The following is a 22,314-nucleotide window of genomic DNA, read 5'->3' on the forward strand; positions in this document are numbered from 1 at the left end:
TAAACTTCTATCAAGTCGCCCTTCAATCTCCATCGCTCTAGTGAGAACAATCCGAGTTTCTCCAACCTCTCCTCATAGACAATAACCTCCGGACCAGGCAGCATCCTGGTAAACCTCCTCTGCACCCTCTCCAATGCCTCCTTATCCTTCTGGTAATGTGGCGACCAAAATTGCACGCAATATTTCAAGTGTGACCTAACCAAAGTTCTGTACAGCTGCAGCATGACTTCCCAGCTTTTATACTCAATACCCCTGCTAATGAAGGCAAGCATGTCATATGCCTTCCTGACTACCTTATCCACCTGCGTTGCCACTTTCAGTGACATGTGGACCTGTACACCCAGATCCCTCTGCCCGTCAATGCACTTAAGGGTTCTGCCATTTACTGTATAATTCCTGCCTGTATTAGACCTTCCAAAATGCATTACCTCGCATTTATCCGGATTAAACTCCATCTGCCATTTCTCCGCCCAAGTCTCCAACCGATCTATATCCCATTGTATCCTTTGACAATCCTCTTCACTATCTGCAACTCTCCAACCTTAATGTCTTCTGCAAACTTACTAATTAGCCCAGTTACATTTTCCTCCAAATCATTTATGTATACTACAAACAGCAAAGGTCCCAGTACTGATCCCTGCAGTACTCCACTAGTCACAGCTCTCCATTCAGAAAAGCACCCTTCCACTGCTACCCTCTGTCTTCTATGACCAAGTCAATTCTATATCCATCTTGCCAGCTCACCTCTGATCCCGTGCAACTTTACCTTCTGTACCAGTCTGCCATGAGGGACCTTGTCAAAGGCCTTACTGAAATCCATGTATATAACATCCACTGCCCTTCCATCGTCGATCATCTTTGTCACTTCCTCAAAAAATTCGATCAAGTTAGTGAGACACGACCTCCCCTTCACAAAACCATGCTGCCTCTCACTAATACTCCCATTTTCTTCCAAATGGTAGTAAATCCTGTCACGAAGAATCTTCTCCAATAATTTCCCTACCACTGACGTAAGGCTCACCGGCCTGTAATTTCCTGGATTATCCCTGCTACCCTTCTTAAACAATGGAACAACATTGGCCATTTTCCAGTCCTTTGGGACCTCACCCGTAGCCAGTGAGGATACAAAGATTTCTGTCAAGGCCCCAGCAATCTCCTCCCTTGCCTCCCTCTGGGGTAGATCCCATCTGGCCCTGGGGACTTATCCCTTAATATTCTTCAAGACACCTAATACCTCTTTTTTGATCTCAACATGATCCAGGCTATCTACACATTCTTCCCTAGACAAATCAACCGCTAAGTCCTTTGGTGAATACTGATGAGAAGTATTCATTTAGTATCTCTCCCATTTCTTCTGGCTCCACACACAGATTCCCACCTCTGTTCCCGAGTGGGCCTACCCTTTCCCTGGCTACCCTCTTGCTTTTTACATATGTATAAAAGGCCTTGGGATTTTCCTTAATCCTGTTGCCAGTGATTTTTCATGACCCTTTTTAGCCCTCCTGACTCCTTGCTTAAGTTTCTTCCTACTTTCTTTGTATTCTCCATGGACTTCATCTGTTCCTAGCCTTCTAACCCTTACGAATGCTTCCCTTTTCTTTTTGACTAATCTCACAATATCCTTCATTATCCCATATTCCTGAAACTTGCCATGCTTATCCTTCATCCTAGCAGGAACATGCCTGTCCTGAATTCTTATCAACTGACGTTTGAAAGCCCCCCACATGTCAGTTGTTGATTTGCCCTCAAACATCCGTCTCCAGTCTAGATTCCTCCGTTCCTGCCTAATATTGTTATAATTAGACTTCCCCCAATTAACCACCTTAACCTGAGGACTCCTGTTATCTTTATCCACCAGTACTTTGAAACTTACTGAATTATGATCACTTTTCCCGAAATGCTCCCCTACTGAAATTTCGACCACTTGGCCAGGTTCATTCCCTAATGCCACGTCTAGTATTGCCTCTTCCCTAATTGGACTATCTACATATTGTCTCAGAAAGCCCTCTTGGATGCACCTTACAAATTCTGCACCATCCAAACCCCTAGCACTGTGATTCCCAGTCAATATAAGGAAAGTTAAAATCACCCACCACAACAACCCTACTGCTTTTACATCTTTCCAAAATCTGCCTACATAACTCTTCCTCAATGTCCCGCCGGCAATTGGGAGGTATATAGTAAACCCCCAACATTGTGACTGCACTCTTCCTAATCTGGAGCTCTACCCATATTGGCTCACTGCATGAGCCCACCAAGGTGTCCTCCTGTCGTAGAGCTGTTGGATAAGTTTGTGATGCAGCTCTGAATTTAGGAATAAAACCACCAAGCCTCAAGAGGTTTTTTATATAAAACATTTATTAATTTAACAACAAATTAAACACACGTATGTCTATAAATTACTACCACAATAACTTTTAAACATCCCCAAATTAATCACTCCCAGGTAAATCTTCATCAAGGCAACAATAACCCATAAACTTTAAACAGACCCCAGGCAAAGCACACTTGACCTTACGAATTCAAAATGAGGTCCCTTGCAATTTGATCCCTTTGCAGACACAGTTGTAGGCTTACAGGCTGGTTAGATCTTAAATGCCTCTGACTCTCACACACAAAACTCCATTCTGTTTATACCTAGCTTCCCCTTTGAATGTAAATTTTCCAGTGTATTACTAGGTTTTTAAAATTTTACCTTTCCTAACAATAATCCCTTTATTCCACCAATTTTATTAGTAATATAAACACATTGCTTGGCATCTCCCAGCCAGGTGCAAGATTTTACCCATTCTTTTGAATGGTTTATTCAACAAATACAAATATACACTTTATCTTTTCCTCCTTACGTTTATCTAATTAACATATCAAAACTACTATGCATCAAAGCATCCAGACAAGCTGCCTTTAATCCAATTAAGCCACACAGACCCTGCTACAATTCCAATTTAAAAATAATTTCCAATTACATTGTAGAATTTAATATCTCTTCTTGACATCAGTATGTAAACTGAGCTTTGGTATTTAGGCAAAACACTCTCAAATTAATGATCCCGGGCATGTTTAATGTATCCGTTTTCTACTATGACATTTTTCCGCTTGTTTCCGACTGTAACTCAGAAGATCTGGACTGTTCTTTTCCACATGTATGTTTTGTTCGTAAGTTTAGCAACCTGCCATCTATAATATTAAAAACTTTGCTTACTATAATGTAAAGTCTCCAATTAATCTAGGCACAGTTGGGCATGTTTCTGTGAAACATAAAGATGACACCTGTATCAGGTTTCATGTATTGAAATCATTTCAATATTTTTGTTAAAAGATTACCATTTATTGATTCATTTGATAGAGTCACTGGTCAGGAAAATGTGGAGGTGCACAAATTGGAAAGGCCTTTAGTTTGATCCCAGAGTACATGTTGGGTTATCCAGCCTTAGGTAGGGACAGAGTGAGGATATTGAAAATTGTCTTGTCCCTGGACTAGGAAAGTGACATGAACAAAGACTGAAATTTCTGGTCATTACCCCATGACTCCTAGTCTGTGCCTCCCTGTTGAGAATAGGGCAAAGTTTTACTATAAATGCATATCATGACATAAGACCCAGCCAGGATGGGATGATTGGGTAACACACCCCAAAGATCATGCCTCAAGACTGCACCAAATTTCTATGATATCGCCTACTTACTGCATTTTGCTGGAGAAATAATCAAATGTGTTATGTAACTATCCACTTCATCTTGCTGAACAAATAATCCTGCTTTTATCAGGTGAATTTGCAATCGCAGGCAATACATAGAGACTCATTAACTAGACATTGTTTAAATGGACTGTATAGCTGCCCCACTGCAATTCGTTGATGCCACTATATAAGCCAATGCTCATTGCATTATTGTAATTTCTTCCCTCCAAAAGGTTAACAGCAAGTCAACATTTGCTTCCAGGCTTACACACAATGATATTTGCTGAAGTAGCAGAGCATTATTGGTGAATGTGAAACTTTACTTCCCACCTTTGCCTATATGATATGATTATGTGTGTAAAAACAATTTATGGTAGATATAATACTTTTGGACTTGGAGAGATGTAATATGAGACTATATAAATGCAAGTGTTTTTTTTCATGTGAGGAGGGTTAAGACAAAAATTAAGAGGACTGAAGTATTAAAAGGATACTCAGTTTTGTGTTCAGGATTATCTTTTGGGGGTGGGTTCAAATTGGACTCTTACTGAAATAAGGAACCTGTCTTTGGGGTTGTACAGAAGTAATCACTACTGTATTGCAGAAACCTTTTTGGTTTTCAGTTATGCATTTTCCTCTGCCTTGATATTCTCAGTTACAGTTGACTTTGTTACTTTAAGAGCTAATTTCCCCTTGATACTTTGGCACAGTCTTCATTGTGAGAGTTCCAGTGCCAACTTTCACAATGCCTCCATCTGCATTCCCACCTTAATCCTCGTCTGCAAACCATTTTTTAGGTCTTTTTTGCAACTGCATAAAGCCCTGGAATCTCATACACCCTGTCCATGTGTATCAATATCAAACTTTCCCCACACACATCACCCAACATACTTTTCCATGAAAAAGCACTCATAATTTACAAACAGACTTCATCCACAATCTGTCTCCTGAGGAACACAAAGTAAATATGCATCTTTATATAGTTGAGAGAACCTGTGCTAAGTTTTGTGATATTTTTTAAAGCTTACAAATTTATGAATAATCTAGTTTGACTGATAACTGTCTTTTCAGTACAGGAAAAAAAAATGTGCAACAAAACTTAATTCTCCAGATAGAGCACTAACAGCCAAAGTGGCAAATTCCTCTTTTGTGTAGAAGTGCTTTGTTAACTTTATTTTGGCATCCAGTGCAGAGTTTGACCAGAAAGGGAAGAGTTTCAGCTGCAGTCATGTTGAGTTTAGATTAGTTGAAATGATAAGTCACAAGCTGCTCTAAAATTCCACTTGCATGTCTTAGTCACTGAAGTGAAAAGTTGTGTTTTCATTCCTGTTATGATGTAGGAATGTGAACACTTTTTGGAATCCCAGCAAAGCCCTGAAATAAAAATTATATTTGAGTTAACCAATTTGCAACAATGTATTATTAGCCATGTGTTAGTTACAACATGTTTTTACTTAAATTAAGTTTACTAAAGTGATGTTTAAACAAAACAAGTTCTGAGGTTTTTATCAATGTAGTTTGCAAGGGATATGATTAATTGAATTTACAAGATGATAAATTTGAGTTTATAGGGGTTAGCTGTCTAACACACAAGTTATCCACTATATTGATTAGGTCCATTAGCTGAGGTAATGGATAAAATGCTTAACAGAATTCTATACACTTATGGTACTATTATTAGTTTGAGATAAAATGGAGGAGGGGGTTGGAGGAGGGTTCATTACTAAATGCCAGAGAATTTTATGGCTATAATAAACTTACAACACAGACTCTTACCATGATTCAATTTCCATCTAAGACTGAACCAAGCTATATGCATCCTAGGTCTCTTATTTGGCCCCCATCTAAGCTTCTGCGCTCAAACCCTGACAGTGCCGGCTCTGGCTCAGATGGTAACATTCACATCTGCATAAGAAGATTGTGGATTCAAGTCCCACTCCAGGACCTGAGCACAAAATCAAAGCTGACGCTCCAGTGCAGTACTTGAGGATGTGCTGTCTTTCAGATGAGATGTTAGAAGGAGACACCATCTGCTCTTTCAGATAGTCATAAATAATCCCATGGTACTATCTCAAAGAAGAGCAGGGGAGCTCCACCCGGTTCCTGACCAATATTTGTCCCTCACATAACTAGATAATCTGTTTTTGTCATTATATTGTTATTTATGGGAGCTTACCATGCACAAATTGGTTGATTCTTTTCCCTTGTTACAACAGTGACTACACTTCTAAAGTGCTTCATTGAGTGTAAAGTGCTTTGGGACTTCCCGTTGTTGTGAAAGGTGCTATATAGATTAAAGCTGTTCTTTCTTTTATCCCCTACATTGGAAGGACCAGGGGCTGTCACCTCTAACATCACCCACCTCTGTCTTTACCTCAGTCCATCTGCTGCTGAAACCTCAACTATTCCAATGCTGTCCTAACTGGTCACCCATTAACCACCCTCCATAAATTCAACTCATCCAAAACCCTGTTGTATCTATCGTGCACCAAATGCCACACATACATCACACTGTCCTTGCTGACTTACAAGGACTGCATTCCTTCATGCAGAATAGGAATTTAAATCGCAAGAACTGACAGATATAGAAGTTACTCAGTGCTGATGGATAGAATACAGTAAAGTATGGCATTCAGTGCTGATGGACTCTAAAATAAAATTTTAAGGGAGGTAGCAATGGAATTGGGCAGATTTTGACAAATCACTCAACATCAATAAATACGGGAATTGTATTAGACAACTGAAGATGAGCAAATGTAAATAAGACTGGGTACCTGAACAATGAGAAAAAGCTAAGGATATTTGAGGGTGGGGTACTGTTCAGTGTTTAGTGGTGACCTTACTGCAGTATTAAGACCTTTAAAAGACTAGATGAACTGGATCTCAGAATGATGAGCAGTATTCCTAGGACTAGAAGACATCGCAAATTTAGAGAACAAAAGATGAATACAGTTATGATATATCTTCAGACAGTGGGTAGTTAAAAAAAATGTCGGGCCAGAAACTGCTGAAAAAACAATGGTATACGAAAGAAGCGAGCCAGCAAATCTGCCAGCAACATGTAATGAGGAAGAGAGACCCCATGAATTTTGAATCTCCAGAAGTTACCGGATAATTTGTGTCACTCTGTTATTTTATCTTTGCAAAAATGGAATTTTGCCTTTAACTTCCCTGCGTGTTTCATTTATGAAGTTGGTTACTGTATTTGCGCAGTATTTGCCCACAAATCTTGCCACAGAAAATCAAGTAGAAATGAATAGCTTGAGTTACCTTTTAATGATGTGATTATTAATAACTGACAATCAATATCTCACCCAAAAAGTGAACAATTAAGTGTGGAATCTCACTCTTTCAGTCTATGAGTTGTAATTGGAAGATTTTAAAAATGTTTTTTTTCTGCCTCCCTCAATCCAATCTCTTCCCCCTCTCATTTTATTTCTTTCGGTATCTGAGTTGACTCTAATTCACCCACCTTTTCAATTCTTCACAAATCCACAGAATTATTACAGCACAGAAGGAGGCCATTTGGTCCACTGTGTTCTGCACCGGCTGACCATAGGAGCAGTTCACCTCGTGCCACTCTTCCTCCTTCTCCCCATAGCCATGCACATTTTTCCTTTTCAGGTAACAACCCAATTCCTTCTTCAATACTTAAATTGAACCTGCCTGCACTACACTCTCAGGCAGTGCATTTCAGATCTTAATCACTCGCCGCATGCAAATGTTTTTCTTTGCCATCGCTTCTTTTACCAATTACCATAAATCTATGCCCTCTTATTCTCAATCCTTCCACCAATGGGAACAGTTTTTCCCTATCTACTCTGTCTAGATCCCTCATGCTTTTGAATACCTCTATGAAATCTCCCTTTCTCTTCTCCAAGGAAAACATGACCAACTTCCCCAATCAAGAATGTAACTGAAGTTCCTCACTCCTGGGACCATTCTCATAATGCTTTTCTGAACTCTCCAATGCCTTCACATCCTTCCTAAAATGTGGCACCCAGAGCTGGCGCAATACTCCAGCTGTGGCCGCACCAGTGTTCTTGCACTGTTTAGGTCTTAATCTTTAAATCTCATTGGTTAAGGAGGTGAACTGTTGGCCCTACTGTTCACCAGATGCCCCATTGCCCTCATCATGCCATTATCAGGTCCTTCCAGGAAGATATAGGGCAACAATATTTGAGCTGAAGGATACTATTGAAAAGGATGTCTAACCAGGCATGTAAAGGGATGCCCTGTTCCAACAAGATTTAGCCCAATAGAATAACCTACCTGTGGAGTATGTTTTAAATGTCAAGAATGCTTTAGCTAAATTTTTGTCAAATAGGGCTACTGGAGGGTGTCAGAAGTTAAAAACTGTGATCTTTTGGCGAAGAGGTAGTTTCTTTCTTCTATGGAAATTGGAATCGGAAAGGGATGGTTTTAGTAGGTCACAATTAACCACAGTCTTCTGGATTTTCCTGAAATTAGCGCAACTTCCTCTTTCTGGCTCCCCACCATCGCACGCCACCCACAAGGATAAGTATTACTAACGGCTGGAGAGGGTGACGCATTAACCAATATTGTTTAATGGATCAAGTGAACTTCAGATTTGATGATGCATTTCTAATTTAATTGCCCCTTTGTGTGTTTTTATTAGAAGCTGAAAGTATTGTAAGGTTGTCATCTGTCTCCTGAAGCATTCTAGGACTGCGCAACTTTATTATTCCTAGCTCTAGTGCAAGTCTACAGTATGAGTGAAAAGACAGCATTAATCTTAATCATATAAGATTAAACAAAATCCTACATATCTGTGTGTAAGAATAGGGTATCTTACAGTATGTATTGAGTCAATTTTTAGCTGTGATGCTGTAATCAGCAATCTTATGTGCTTAAAAAGATTTTCGTTTCAAGGGTCCTCTGCTTTGAAGTTGAATAAGTCAAAGGTCCAAACTGGTCATGAATATGCAAGAGTAAGACTGCATGCATATTATAAGTCACATCATCACCACCAGCCAATCAGAGCATCAAATTAGTGGTGTGAGGAGACATATAATTTGGTACAGAGACAAACATCAGCTATAAATTTTGCGCTGTCATTCCAAGAAAGTGAACCAGCCATTTAACCAGCTGGTAGCTCAGCATTACTGGTGTCCCAGCTTTCTTATTAATGCAGCATTGAATTTAAACACCATTATTATTGCAAACTTACAGCATTAACCTGCCTCTCAAGGATTGGCCTCTTCAGCCATTAGCAAAGGTGCACCATATCAAGATACCCCATCTGAAATGGATTGTTTGCTGTGTCCATCTTTCATAGTTAGAAGGAGGCTGCTGCTGATGACAGCGTTAATATTCCTGTCTTTGTGTACACATGTGTAGGGCAGAAAAAACTTTTAAGAGTATGTGGCTTATATTTATGAGTGCTTCTACTTGTTTAAATAAAAGGATTTGATCTTGCATTGATGTGTATGAACAATACAGGTTTACTTACTCATTCTTTGTTCATCAAATCCAGGCCCTTTCCATCCACACTGTAAGCACAGAGCCATGAACATTGGGCAAACCCAATGATGAGATTTTCAACCCTGAGTCATTCACATACCTGCAGCATTGACTTGCACCCAAAGCACTAAAAAGATTGAAAATGACAAGCTGCATATGTTACATAGATAACTGGAGACACACAGTTCTTTAATCCCAAATTTGTTGTGCCATCACTGTTAATGTTATCTCATTGATGCTCAAGTGAGGATTGAAGAGAGATTGAATTATGTTTCCTGGAAGCTACAGGAAGAAGCAGTTTCAGCCCATCAGAAATTACTTCAATGAATTGGTCTTGCAACTGGAAGAATGGGCATTGGCTGGAGTTTAAAAGCCTCGTCAAAAAAAGGTACCTTTTTCACTTTAAAGTGAGCACATTCTGATGGAGACCTGAAACTTTAACCACTTTGTCATTCTGGAGATGCTGAGTGTTTCCAGAATTTTTGGCTTCTCTTTCAGATTTCAAACCACTGCAACATTTTGTTTTTTTGAAAACCTTGGTGTACCACTTTTAAGTTTTAGCAGTTGATTAGAAGCCAACTCTCTTGTCGATTGTTTTCAATCTCTGAAAATTGCACTGCACTATCTGACTCCCTGAAGTGGAGCACTGCCTTCCCCAATGACACAGTGATGCAAGCAGACAGTGAAAAAGTGCTCCTGACTACTACACTGCTGTGAAAATAGAAGCAATATTACATCCGAGATGCAATATAAATGTGGCATTAATATATTTTCTCCCTGGCTGGGATTTTTCTTCTTAGACCAGGGAAGATTAAGGAGAGATCTAATGGAGGTGTTCAAAGTTATGAGGAATATTTACAGAGTAACTAAGGAGAAGCTGTTTCAACTGACAGGATGGTCAGTAACCACAGAACATAGATTAAAAATAATTGCAAAAAGAAGCAGTGGAGAGAAGGGATGATTTTTTTTCATGTAGTGAGTTGTGATCTTGCACTGACGCCAACCCCCATAATCTCATAAATCTTAGCAATCCTAAAAATCAAGAGCTTTAACATAAATGTCATTTGTGCTATTGTTTTCAAACATAAACAATATCAATTGTAAATTTCATTAGTGGCTCATTAAACCTCTAGCAGATCAGAGCTCTTTTCAAAAACTATATTACTCCATCTGAAATAGCTTTACAAAAAGCTTTTAAAATTTTATACCCACAGGTGTTAAAGAAGGATCTGCCTGCCTACCACAGTAGAATGATATGGCACAGAAAAGGTCTATTCAGCATAGTATGCCTGTACTAGCTCATTGGTAGAGCTATCCAATTAATCACACTCCTGTGATCTTTCCTCATAGCCCTGTAATTCCTGTCCCCTCCAATTTTAGGCACTGCTTCTTACTCAAGTAACAGTTCAACTGGCAGCTCAAATAGCCCTTCAGTCAGCTATTCAACCACAAAGGTTATCAGAGGTGAGCACAACCTGGTTTTCACCCAATATCCACACATAAGCACACATCTGCACACACACACACACACACACACACACACACACAAATCCATACCTCCATGCATTTCCCTGTAGAGATCACTAGATTTCTCTAATCTTTCTTCTCCATAGTTCATGCTCAATGAGGCCAATTAGGGCCTTTGTGTATTATTATCATGGCCGGGCTCTGGGAACTTTTGATAGAAGAGAGCTGGAAACCATGCTATTGCAATCTGGGGAATATTTATTGACATTTTACACTATTTACAAAGATGGAATTTGGCAGGACTTCATTAGAACCACCTTCCCTCAGGTTCCAGTTACCTGTCATCTGACATCACTGATGGTGCACTCTAGCATCCTTGCTTTCAACCCTTTATACTGCATCTCCCCCAGGTCTTTTGTTCTACTCTTTAACATTAACTATTTATGCATCCATTGTACTACCCTTCCCCGTCTTCCCCACCCCCACTCCCTACACAGTCTCTTGCGCCACTGGCATCCATCTCCAATTGTGTTTTTGGCTCTCTTTGAGGGTGCGTAGGATGTATGCTCCACAAAATCTTTTCCTTGGAAAGCACTGACCTCCACAGAGAGATTTCTGCTTCTGGTCTGCAGTAGAAGGGCGATGAACAGAGATTTTCCTCTCCACTTTTTTCTTTCCCTTCTTCTTGGTACTCTGGAAAAAGGGTGGACTGCTAGCTGCTCTGACTTGAAAGAATGAAGCTTGTTCAGCTCCTGTGAAGATCTGTATAGCCTGTAGAGGGTCTTCAGACTTCTAGTGCTGCGATGAACAAAGTACTGTGCAATGCCTCATCCATGAATGAATCAAAGAAAAGGACGAAGAATATTCTGAAGAAAAAGTGATAATTGTCCTGCTAATACTGTAGGAATTTCTTTTTCTGTAGGTAATGGTTCAACTTGCACATTCCCTTCAGCGTGAGTTTGTTCCTTAGCAGAATTGAACCTCTCTAAATCGGAATGTGTGCTGTCACCAGTATCAGCAGTGAAAGAAATATGTAGAGACAGAGAAATTACTTTCTTGTGCCCCTATGGTGATAGGTTTGTGGTAAGCACCTCTGCAGTTTTTTGATCTCCAGGTCTAACTTCAAAGTCACTGATGGCAGGAATTTGTTCCACAACAGTTACTAGTTGGCAATAGTAAGAACTTCTGGTCTTAGTTCTTCATTGTACAAAAGAGTTGCTGCATCAGGTTGTTATTGGATCTCATTGGTGTGTTTAGCAGAATGAACAGATGGATTTGCAATGACCTTCTTCATTAGTATGTTGACACCGCCCCCCCCCCTCCACAGCAGAAATATCCAGACCATCATCGTCATCATCTATTCTGTCTTCAAAAAGTAAAGCAAGGTTCAGGATCTCCGCCTGCGACAAATCATTGATCTCAGTGGCATTGTGGTTATCATCCTCTTCCACTCTTTCCTGAAAGAGCAAATTAAGTTCTAGAATGTCACCTTGTTGCTGGTCACCTTCATCCTTGGCATATCTGTCTCCCACAATCCACGATGTCCTCCTGTGGTTGTAGAGATGGAGTTTTGTTACTGAAGACTGGTTCACAGTGTTCTGAGTCAACTTGAGTTTCTTCTGCAATTGGTGAATAAAGAAGTTGCAAAGCTATACAAGCTTCTCTGCTCAACAGCGAACAATATTGGTGAAGAATGACAGAGTATCAGTGAGCTCTATTTCATTATAACGAAATGTAGCAGTCATCCCTCCTTGAGTGGAATACCTCCTGTGCCGTGAAGTTGAATGATAGAGGTTGGAGAAATTCAGACTCCAATCACAATGCGATATCAGAAAGAATGGGCACTACTGCTCCTGTGTCTAGTTTAAAGTGCGTGTTCCAGCCATTAACCGTGATATCTGCATAACCAGAAATATTCATGCAGCTCTGCCAATTCAACGAAGAAAAATAATCCTGTTTCTTCAGTATCCTCCATTTCTTTGACGCTGACAGATTGGAAGGGCCTGTCTTTAAATTTTGGACCTGTAAATGGAAGTTTCCTGCTGCTGCAGCTTACTATTTAAAAATGCCCCCTCCGGTGGCAGGAGCAGCACTCAGCATTAATGGCTGGGCAAGCTTTGCACCAATGAGGTTTTTTCCTGCCACAGCGTGGTCATGGAACAATAGTGGCGATTGCACCCTCTTCAGACCAGCGCTGTTTTCTGATGGGCATGCTGATATCTCTGTGTTTGATGAATTGGACTGAGTCAGTGGTCTTTCCCCAGGATGAATAGCTGGTTTTGTTTGTGAAGTTCAGCCTGCCTGGCTAACTGTACTAAAACAAAAATAGCTGGAAAAACTCAGCAGGTCTGACAGCATCTGCGGAGAGGAACACAGTTAACGTTTCGAGTCCGTATGACTCTTCATCAGAACTAAGGAAATAGAGAAATGAGGTGAAATATAAACTGGTGAAAGGGGAGCTGGGACAGGTAGAGCTGGATAGAGGGCCAGTGATAGGTGGAGGCAAAGAAGAGATTGCCAAAGATGTCAGAGACAAAAGGACAAAGGGGTGATGATGGTGGTGATATTAGCTATAGATTGTGCTAATGGTGACATTAAAGGTAGAAAGCAGGATGAGCAAGGTACAGATAGCCCTAGTGGGGGTAATGTGGGGAGAAGGGATCGTAATGGGCTAAAAGGTGGAGATAAAATAATAGATTGAAATAAATTTTAAAATAGTTGGGAAAAGAAAAATATATTTTAAAAATTATAAATTATTGGAAAAAGAGGGATTGGAAAGGGGATGGGGATGGAGGAGAGAGTTCATGATCTGAAGTTGTTGAACTCAATACTAAGTCCAGAAAGCTATAAAGTGCGTAGTCGGAAGATGAGGTGCTGTTCCTACAGTTTGCATTGAGCTTCACTGGAACATTGCAGCAGGCCAAGGACAGACATGTGGGCATGAGAGCAGGGTGGTGTGTTGAAATGGCAAGCGACAGGGAGGTCTGGGTCATTCTTGCGGACAGACCAAAGGTGCTCCACAAAGCGGTCACCCAGTCTGCGTTTTGTCTCTCCAGAGGAGACCACATTGGGAGCAGCGAATGCAGTAGACTAAATTGAGGGAAGTGCAAGTGAAGTGCTGCTTCACTTGAAAGGAGTGTTTGGGCCCTTGGGCAGTGAGGAGAGGGGAAGTAAAGGGGCAGGTGTTGCACCTTCTGCGGTTGCATGGGAAAGTGCCGTGGGAGGGGGTTGAGGTGTAGGGGGTGATAGAGGAGTGGAGCAGGGTGTCCCAGAGGGAATGATCCCTGCGGAAAGCTGTTGGGGAGGGTGAAGGGAAGATGTGTTTGGTGGTGGCATCATGCTGGAGTTGGCGGAAATGGCGGAGTATGATCCTTTGAATGCGGAGGCTGGTGGGGTGATAAGTGAGGACAAGGGGGACCCTATCATGTTTCTGGGAGGGAGGAGAAGGTGTGAGGGTGGATGCGCAGGAGATGGGCCGAACACGGTTGAGGGCCCTGTCAATCACCGTGGGTGGAAAACCTCAGTTAAGGAAGAAGGGAGACATGTTAGAGGAACTGTTTTCGAAAGTGGCATCATCAGAACAGATGCGAAGGAGGCGATGGAACTGAGAGAATGGGATGGAGTCCTTACAGGAAGCGGGGTGTGAGGAGCTGTAGTCGAGGTAGCTGTGGGAGTCGGTAGGCTTGTAATGGATATTGGTGGACAATCTGTCACCAGAAATTGAGACAGAGAGGTCAAGGAAGGGAAAGGAAGTGTCAGAGATGGACCATGTGAAAATGATGGAGGGGTGGAAATTGGAAGCAAAATTAATAAATTTTTCCAGGTCCAGACAAGAGCATGAAGCAGCACTGAAGTAATCATCAATGTACCGGAGAAAGAGTTATGGGAGGGGGCCGGAGTATGACTGGAACAAGGAATATTCCACATATCCCATAAGGAGACAGGCATAACTGGGGCCCATGCGGGTACCCATAGCCACACCTTTTATTTGGAGGAAGTGAGACGAGTTTAAGGAGAAATTGTTTAGTGAGAGAACAAGTTCAGCCAGACAGAAGAGAGTAGTGGTGAATGGAGGTGTAGAGGGATTGGACGTCCATGCTGAAGAGGAGGCAGTTGGGGCCAGGGAACTGGAAATTGTTGATCTGATGTAAGGTGTCAGAGGAATCACAGATTTAGGTGGGAAGAGACTGGACAAGGGGAGAGGGAATGGAGTCAAGATAGCAAGAAATGAGTTCCATGGGGCAGGAAGAGGCTGACACGATCGGTCTGCCAGGTCAGTCCTGTTTGTGGATTTTGGGTAGGAGGTAGAAGCGGGCTGTCCGAGTTTGGAAGACTATGAAGTTGGAAGCTGTGGAGGGAAGATCTCCAGAGGAGATGAGATCAGTGACTCTCCTGGAAACAATGGCTTGATGTTCAGTGGTGGGGTCATGGTCCAGGGGGAGGTAGGAGGAAGTGAGATCTTGCCTCCACAGCTTCCAACCTCATAGTCTCCCAGCCTCGGACAGCCTGCTTCTACCTCCTACCCAAAATCCACAAACAGGACTGTCCCGGCAGACAGATCGTGTCAGCCTGTTCCTGTCCCACGGAACACATTTCTTGCTATCTTGACACCATTCTCTCTCCCCTTGTCCAGTCTCTTCCCACCTACATTCGCGATTCCTCTCACGGCCTACATCATATCAACAATTTCCAGTTTCCTGGCCCCAACCGCCTCCTCTTCACCATGGACATCTAATCCCTCTACACCTCCATTCCCCACCGGGATGGTCTGAGGGCCCTTAGCTTCTTGCTTGAACAGAGGCCCAAACAATCGCCATCCACCACCACTACCCTCCATCTGGCTGAACTTGTTCTCTCACTGAACAATTTCTCCTTAAACATGTCTCAGTTCCACCAAATAAAAGGTGTGGCTATGGGTACCCGCATGGGCCCCAGTTATGCCTGTCTCTTTATGGGGTATGTGGAATATTCCTTGTTCCAGTCCTAATCAGGCTCCCTCCCACAACTCTTTCTCCAGTACATTGATGATTACTTCGGTGCCGCTTCTTGCTCTTGTCTGGATCTGGAAAAATTTATTAATTTTGCTTCCAATTTCCACCCCTCCATTGTTTTCACGTGGTTCATCACTGACACTTCCCTTCCCTTCCTTGATCCCTAATCTCAATTTCTGGTGATAGACTGTCCACCAATATACATTACAAGCCTACCGACTCCCACAGCTACCTCGACTACAGCTCTTCACACCCCGCTTCCTGTAAGGACTCCATTCCATTCTTTCAGTTCCTTCGCCTCTGTTGCATCTGTTCTGATGATGCCACTTTCAAAAACAGTTCCTCTGACATGTCTCCCTTCTTCCTTAACCAAGGTTTTCCATCCACGGTGTTTGACAGGGCCCTCAACTGTGTCCGGCCCATCTCCCGTGCATCCGCCCTCACGCCTTCTCCTCCCTCCCAGAAACATGATAGGGTCCCCCTTGTCCTCACTTATCACCCCACCAGCCTCCGCATTCAAAGGATCATCCTCCGCCATTTCCGCCAACTCCAGCATGATGCCACCACCAAACACATCTTCCCTTCACCTCCCCTGGTGACATTCCATAGGGATCATTCCCTCCGGGACACCCTGGTCCACTGCATCACCCCCTACACCTCAACCCCCTCTCACGGCACCTTCCCATGCAACCACAGAAGATGCAACACCTGCCCCTTTTCTTCCTCCTTCCTCACCGCCCAAGGGCCCAAACACTCCTTTCAAGTGAAGCAGCATTTCACTTGCACTTCAGTCAACTTAGTCTACTGCATTCGCTGCTCCCAGTGCGGTCTCCTCTACATTGGAGAGACCAAATACAGACTGGGTGACCACTTTGTGGAACCCCATCGGTCTGTCTGCAAGCATGACCCAGACCTCTCTATCGCTTGCCATTTCAACACACCACCCTGCTCTTATGCCCACATGTCTGTCCTTGGCCTGCTGCAATGTTCCAGTGAAGCTCAACGCAAACTGGAGGAACAGCACCTCATCTTCCGACTAGGCACTTTACAGCCTTCCGGACTTAGTATTGAGTTCAACAACTTCAGATCATGAACTCTCTCCTCCATCCCCACCCCCTTTCCAATCCATTTTTCCCAATGATTTATAATTTTTAAAATATATTTTTCTTTTCCCACCTATTTTTAAATTTATTTCGATCTATTGTTTTATCTTCATCTTTTAGCCCATTTCGATCCCTTCCCCCCCACTCCACCCCCACTAGGGCTATCTGCCAATTGCTCATCCTGCTTTCTACCCTTAATGTCACCATTAGCATATTCCTTAGCTAATATCACCACCGTCAACACCCCTTTGTCCTTTTGTCTCTGACATCTTCGGCAATCTCTTCTTTGCCTCCACCTATCACTGGCCCTCTATCCAGCTCTACCTGTCCCACCCCCCTCAACCAGCTTATATTTCACCTCATTTCTCTATTTCCTTAGTTCTGATGAAGGGTCATACGGACTCGAAACGTCAACTGTGTTCCTCTCCACAGATGCTGTCAGACCTGCTGAGTTTTTCCATCTATTTTTGTTTTTGTTTCAGATTTCCAGCAGTCTTTTGCTTTCATCTTAGTGGCTAACGGGACTGCTTTGGACAAAGTGAGATTTTGTCTGGACTGTAAGAAGTCTGACTGCTTCATCAATCACTCCAATTAGGATGATCTCCTCTCTCAATGTGCCATATTCGCAGTTATCTGCCAAGTGATACAGGTCATTTATATATTAATCAATATTCTCTTCAGGGTCCTGGTTACACCAGTTGAATTTTGCCCAGTCTATTATAGTATTGTGCTAGGATAGGAGTCATAGGCTTGGATGACTTCTTCATATTTAATGGTTTCTTCATCAGCTGCTGATTGTTTAGAGGAGCATGCTGACCTGATCGGTGATGCCAGTTTCTCCAGTGCACAGCTTGGTCCAGGGGCTCAGGCAGAGTTATGGCTTTCTCCACAGGTCTGTGCACCTCTAGTCGGCTGTCGTGGGACACGGATGATGATTAGTTGTGCCGATTGCTGTTGCAGGCATTTTTCAAGGGTGCCCTGCCTGGCTGATGACTTTCACTTTCCTGCCGTTATCAACATTGACTGGGATCCTTAGTAAATGGTTCTCAGACCACTGCCACCATGTATTATTATCACGACTGGGCTCTGGGAATTTTTGATAGAAGAGAGCTGGAAACTATGCTGTTGCAAACCAGTGAACATTTATTGACTATTTACACTATTTACGGAGAATGACTTTAGCAGGACTCCATTAGAACCCTCTTCCCTCAGCTTCCAGTTACATGTGATCTGATGTCATCTGACATCACAGATGATGCACTCTAGCTAGTAGCATAATAGTTGTTAACTTTTCATACCACACCTTCTGCTGCCTAGCTTGACCCAGCAAACTGAGCGCAGGGGCAGAATCCAGGACATTTTTGGCCTGGACAGCTGAATAATCTGAATACAGCTCATTGTTTCAGACCAAGGTACAAACATAAGAATGTGAAGGAGCTGTTGTGCCTGGCCCCATATTTCCCCTTTTTGGCCATAACCCCATAATTTCTTCACCCTCAATAACCGACTCCCTTTTAAAAATTATTTACAGAATCAGCTTCCATCACCTTTCAGGCAGAGCGTTCCAGACCCTGACACTTCTCCAAATGAAGAAATGTACCTAATCCCCCCCCCCCACCCCCACCTAGGTTTAATATCATGCACGCTTTTTACAGGCACCATTTTACTGAATGCTACATAACCTTCCCCATCAAACACAACAGGACTGGAAATGTGCTTTCTGAAGATTGGCATTCCGTAGGGATCGTTCCCTCCGGGACACCCTGGTCCACTCCTCCATCACCCCCTACTCCCCAATCCCCACCTATGGCACCACCCCATGCCCACGCAAAAGATGTAACACCTGCCCCTTCACTTCCTCTCTCCTCACCGTCCAAGGGCCCAAACACTCCTTTCAAGTGAAGCAACATTTCACTCGCATTTCCCCCAACTTAGTCTACTGCATTCGTTGCTCCCAATGCGGTCTCCTCTACATTGGAGAGACCAAACGTAAACTGGGCGACTGCTTTACAGAACACCTGCGGTCTGTCCGCAAGAATGACCCAAACCTCCCTGTCGCTTGCCATTTCAACACTCCACCCTGCTCTCTTGCCCACATGTCTGTCCTTGGCTTGCTGCATTGTTCCAGTGAAGCCCAACGCAAACTGGAGGAACAACACCTCATCTTCCGACTAGGCACTTTACAGCCTTCTGGACTGAATATTGAATTCAACAACTTTAGGTCTTGACCTCCCCCCTCCATCCCCACCCCCTTTCTGTTTCTTCCCCCTTCCTTTTGTTTTTTTTCCAATAAATTATATAGATTTTTCTTTTTCCCACCTATTTCCATTATTTTAAAATATTTTTAAACCTTTTATGCTCCCCCCACCCCCACTAGAGCTATACCTTGAGTGCCCTACCATCCATTCTTAATTAGCACATTTATTTAGATAATATCACCAACTTCGACACCTACGTGTTCTTTTGTTCTGCTGTCTGTGACATCTTTTGATGATCTGCTTCTATCACTGCTTTTGCCTACCACCACACCACCCCCCTCCACTTCTCTCCCCCTACCCAACACCACCCCCCGCCCCCCCCCCCCCCCCCCCCCCAACCCCACCACCACCACCTTAAACCAGCTTATATTTCACCCCTCCCTGGGATTTGCCTAGTTCTGTTGAAGGGTCATGAGGACTCGAAACGTCAACTCTTTTCTTCTCCGCCGATGCTGCCGGACCTGCTGAGTTTTTCCAGGTAATTCTGTTTTTGTTTTGGATTTCCAGCATCCACAGTTTTTTGTTTTTATTTCTGAAGATTTGGTGGTTTAAGTTTGTTGTTTAACACCGGAGAATTGTTGGAATCAGTGGTGCCAATCTCAGCTGCATGAATAGTGTAAGTGCCATGTTGAGCTTGGATGCGTCTCATTGAAGTAGACCTGTCATTGCAGTCTTTAATGTCTATAATTTACAATGATCAAGCACTTACAGTCAAGCTTGGTGTCACCTAATGACAATGCTTTATAACCTTGATGCCATCATGAATCAAGGGCCTGGTCTCTTAGCCATATAATACAATGGGGTAATTTGCAACTTCAGCACAGACGAAGAGTTTGCAGTAGCAGTCTGGACATCTGTTTTTCACCTCGGTCATTTGTCTTATCTACTGAGTTTGGGCTCGTTCTATAAAGGGGCTCACTCAGCCAGAAAAGCCACAAGGGCAGTGAAGTTAAAAATTAACTACATCTAACTTAAATGCTTGCATTCATTTTACAGGGAACTCCTTTACTAACATTACTATATCATTGTAGGAGAATCTAGAACTAGGGGTCACTGTTTAAAAATAAGGGGTCTCCCATTTAAATGGAGATGAGGCGAAATTTTTTCACTCTGAGGGTTGTGGGTCTTTGGAACTCTCTTCCTGAAAAGGTGGTGGAAGCAGAGTCTTTGAATATTTTTAAGGCAGAGGCGAATAGATTCTTGGTAAGCAAGGGGATGATAGGTTATCAGGGTTGGTGGGATGCAGATTTCAGATCACTATCAGATCAGTCATGATCTTATTAAACGGGGGAGCAGGCTTAAGGGGCTGAATGGCCTACTCCTCCTTGTTCTTATGTTTGTACTACTTCGCCTGTGTTAAGGGCAAGTAAATGTCTGAAAATTTTAAATTTTGTTAATGACAGCCTTAACTTAATGGACAAAATTTGATTTTTGTTTACACCCTGTACTTGTGTTCCTTCTCACCAATGCACGTGAATTGACATTCTGCCCCTTGTGTTGATTTGTGATCAGCATCTCCTTTAAGGCGTGCAATGATACACAGGGCAGGGCTGGATAGAGAGGGTAATTGATCCAATTGTCTTTCCGCATCCTTCTTGTCAATGGTGTTGAAAACTCAGAAAAACACCAATATATTTTTGATAACATCAAAAAAAATCAACAGCTTGCGAATGGCAAGTATTGGCACCAGAGGTAGAAACTGCATCAAAGTGGGTGCATAGTTTGTAGACTTGTGGAAGAAAAGCAGGGTAGACAGCCATTCTTCTGAACGTTATCAGTTGCACAATTTAATGGTGGGGTTCAACGAGTTAGAAGTAATAGCAACATTTCTGGAATTGGTTCTGTTTGGGCTGTTTTAAATTCAAAATGAGCTTTTGACAGCAAAAAAGGTCAGAGTTTGACTGGGAATAGATGTTGCTTCTATTCAGTAAGAGACAAGGCTGTAATGTGGTTGCAGAAACTGTTGGAGGGAATAGTCTGGGTCTGTTAAACTTTTGATAAGTTTAATATTGTTCAATATATCCTAAAGTAGCCCTTTCTCTGAAGGTATTTCACTTGTGCCATAAACAGTGGCCATTTTACAAAATAATGCTGCAGACGTGAGTTGATTGTCTAATCTGAAATGTTGTACTTTCCTTACAGTGAACACCAGTGTTGTTAATGTGATATCTTGTTTATGGAACACAACAGGTACTGAAAATGTGTTCTTTGGTGCACACTGACCTTCGCCCCCTGACTTGAAGAGCCATGGCCATTGCTGGGGTTTCTTCATACCACTGGTAGCAACTGCCAGCCCACATTCCCGCTCTCTTCCCTGGGTTTCTGTGTTGCAGGTCACTGCCAACTTCCCATCTCTGCTGCCAGCCTTACCTGATCCTTCAGCAGTAAAAGCTCTAGATGTTGGTGACCTCTCGTGAGATTGCAAGAGAGGCATAATTTTACCCAGAAATTGCATCTCACGCCCTTATCTCACAAGTTGGCATGTTGGTGATCTGGAATGTGCTGCCTTAAACTATTGGAAGCTGATCCAATATTAACTTTGAAAAGGGAATTGGATACATACTTGAAATGGTTATGGGGAAAGAGTCAGCAATTTAATCTAATTGAATTAATTGGATAGCCTTTGCAAAGACCTGGCACAGGCTTGATGGGCCAAATGGTCTCTTTCTGTGCTATAAGAATCTATAGTCTTATTCGGTTTTCACTTGCCTTTTTCTACCTGCACAATTCCCTGAAATGCAAGTGCTACCATCTTTTACTTGTGCTTTCTCCCCCACTTCAGTAAGAGAAAGCAAATGAGCCTTTTAAGGTGAATTATTGTAGCACTCAATGGCAGTGAAAATGCTTCATAGAAACATGGGAGCAGCAATAGGCCATTTTGGCCCCTCAAGCCTGCTCTGCTATTTAACTGGATCATGGCTGACGATCTACCTCAACACCACCATCCCACACTATCCCCATATCCCTTACTATCATTGGTATCTAGAAATCTACTAACGTCTGCTTTTAACATACTCAATGACTGAGCCTCCGCAGCCCTCTGGGGTAGAGAATTCCAAAGGTTTACCACACTCTGATTGAAGAAATTCCTCCTCGTTAAGAATACAGGCCCACTTCAAAAGCGTTTTCCTGCTAATTTACAAGAGGCGTACTGATAATTAATTATCAACAGTGTCCAAACAGGAGTGAGATTGGAAACCTGGACTTGGAAGATCGTTTTTTCACATACAAGACTGCTGACTATGGGTGGATTGACAGGGCACTACTACAGGAGGTACAACTGAAGCACCTAGAATGGGAGCTGTGCTGTTATCTCTGATAGTAACTGTCCTGC

The sequence above is a fragment of the Carcharodon carcharias genome, chromosome 16 (assembly GCF_017639515.1).
Source record: "Carcharodon carcharias isolate sCarCar2 chromosome 16, sCarCar2.pri, whole genome shotgun sequence".
Classification (NCBI taxonomy): Eukaryota; Metazoa; Chordata; class Chondrichthyes; order Lamniformes; family Lamnidae; genus Carcharodon; species Carcharodon carcharias.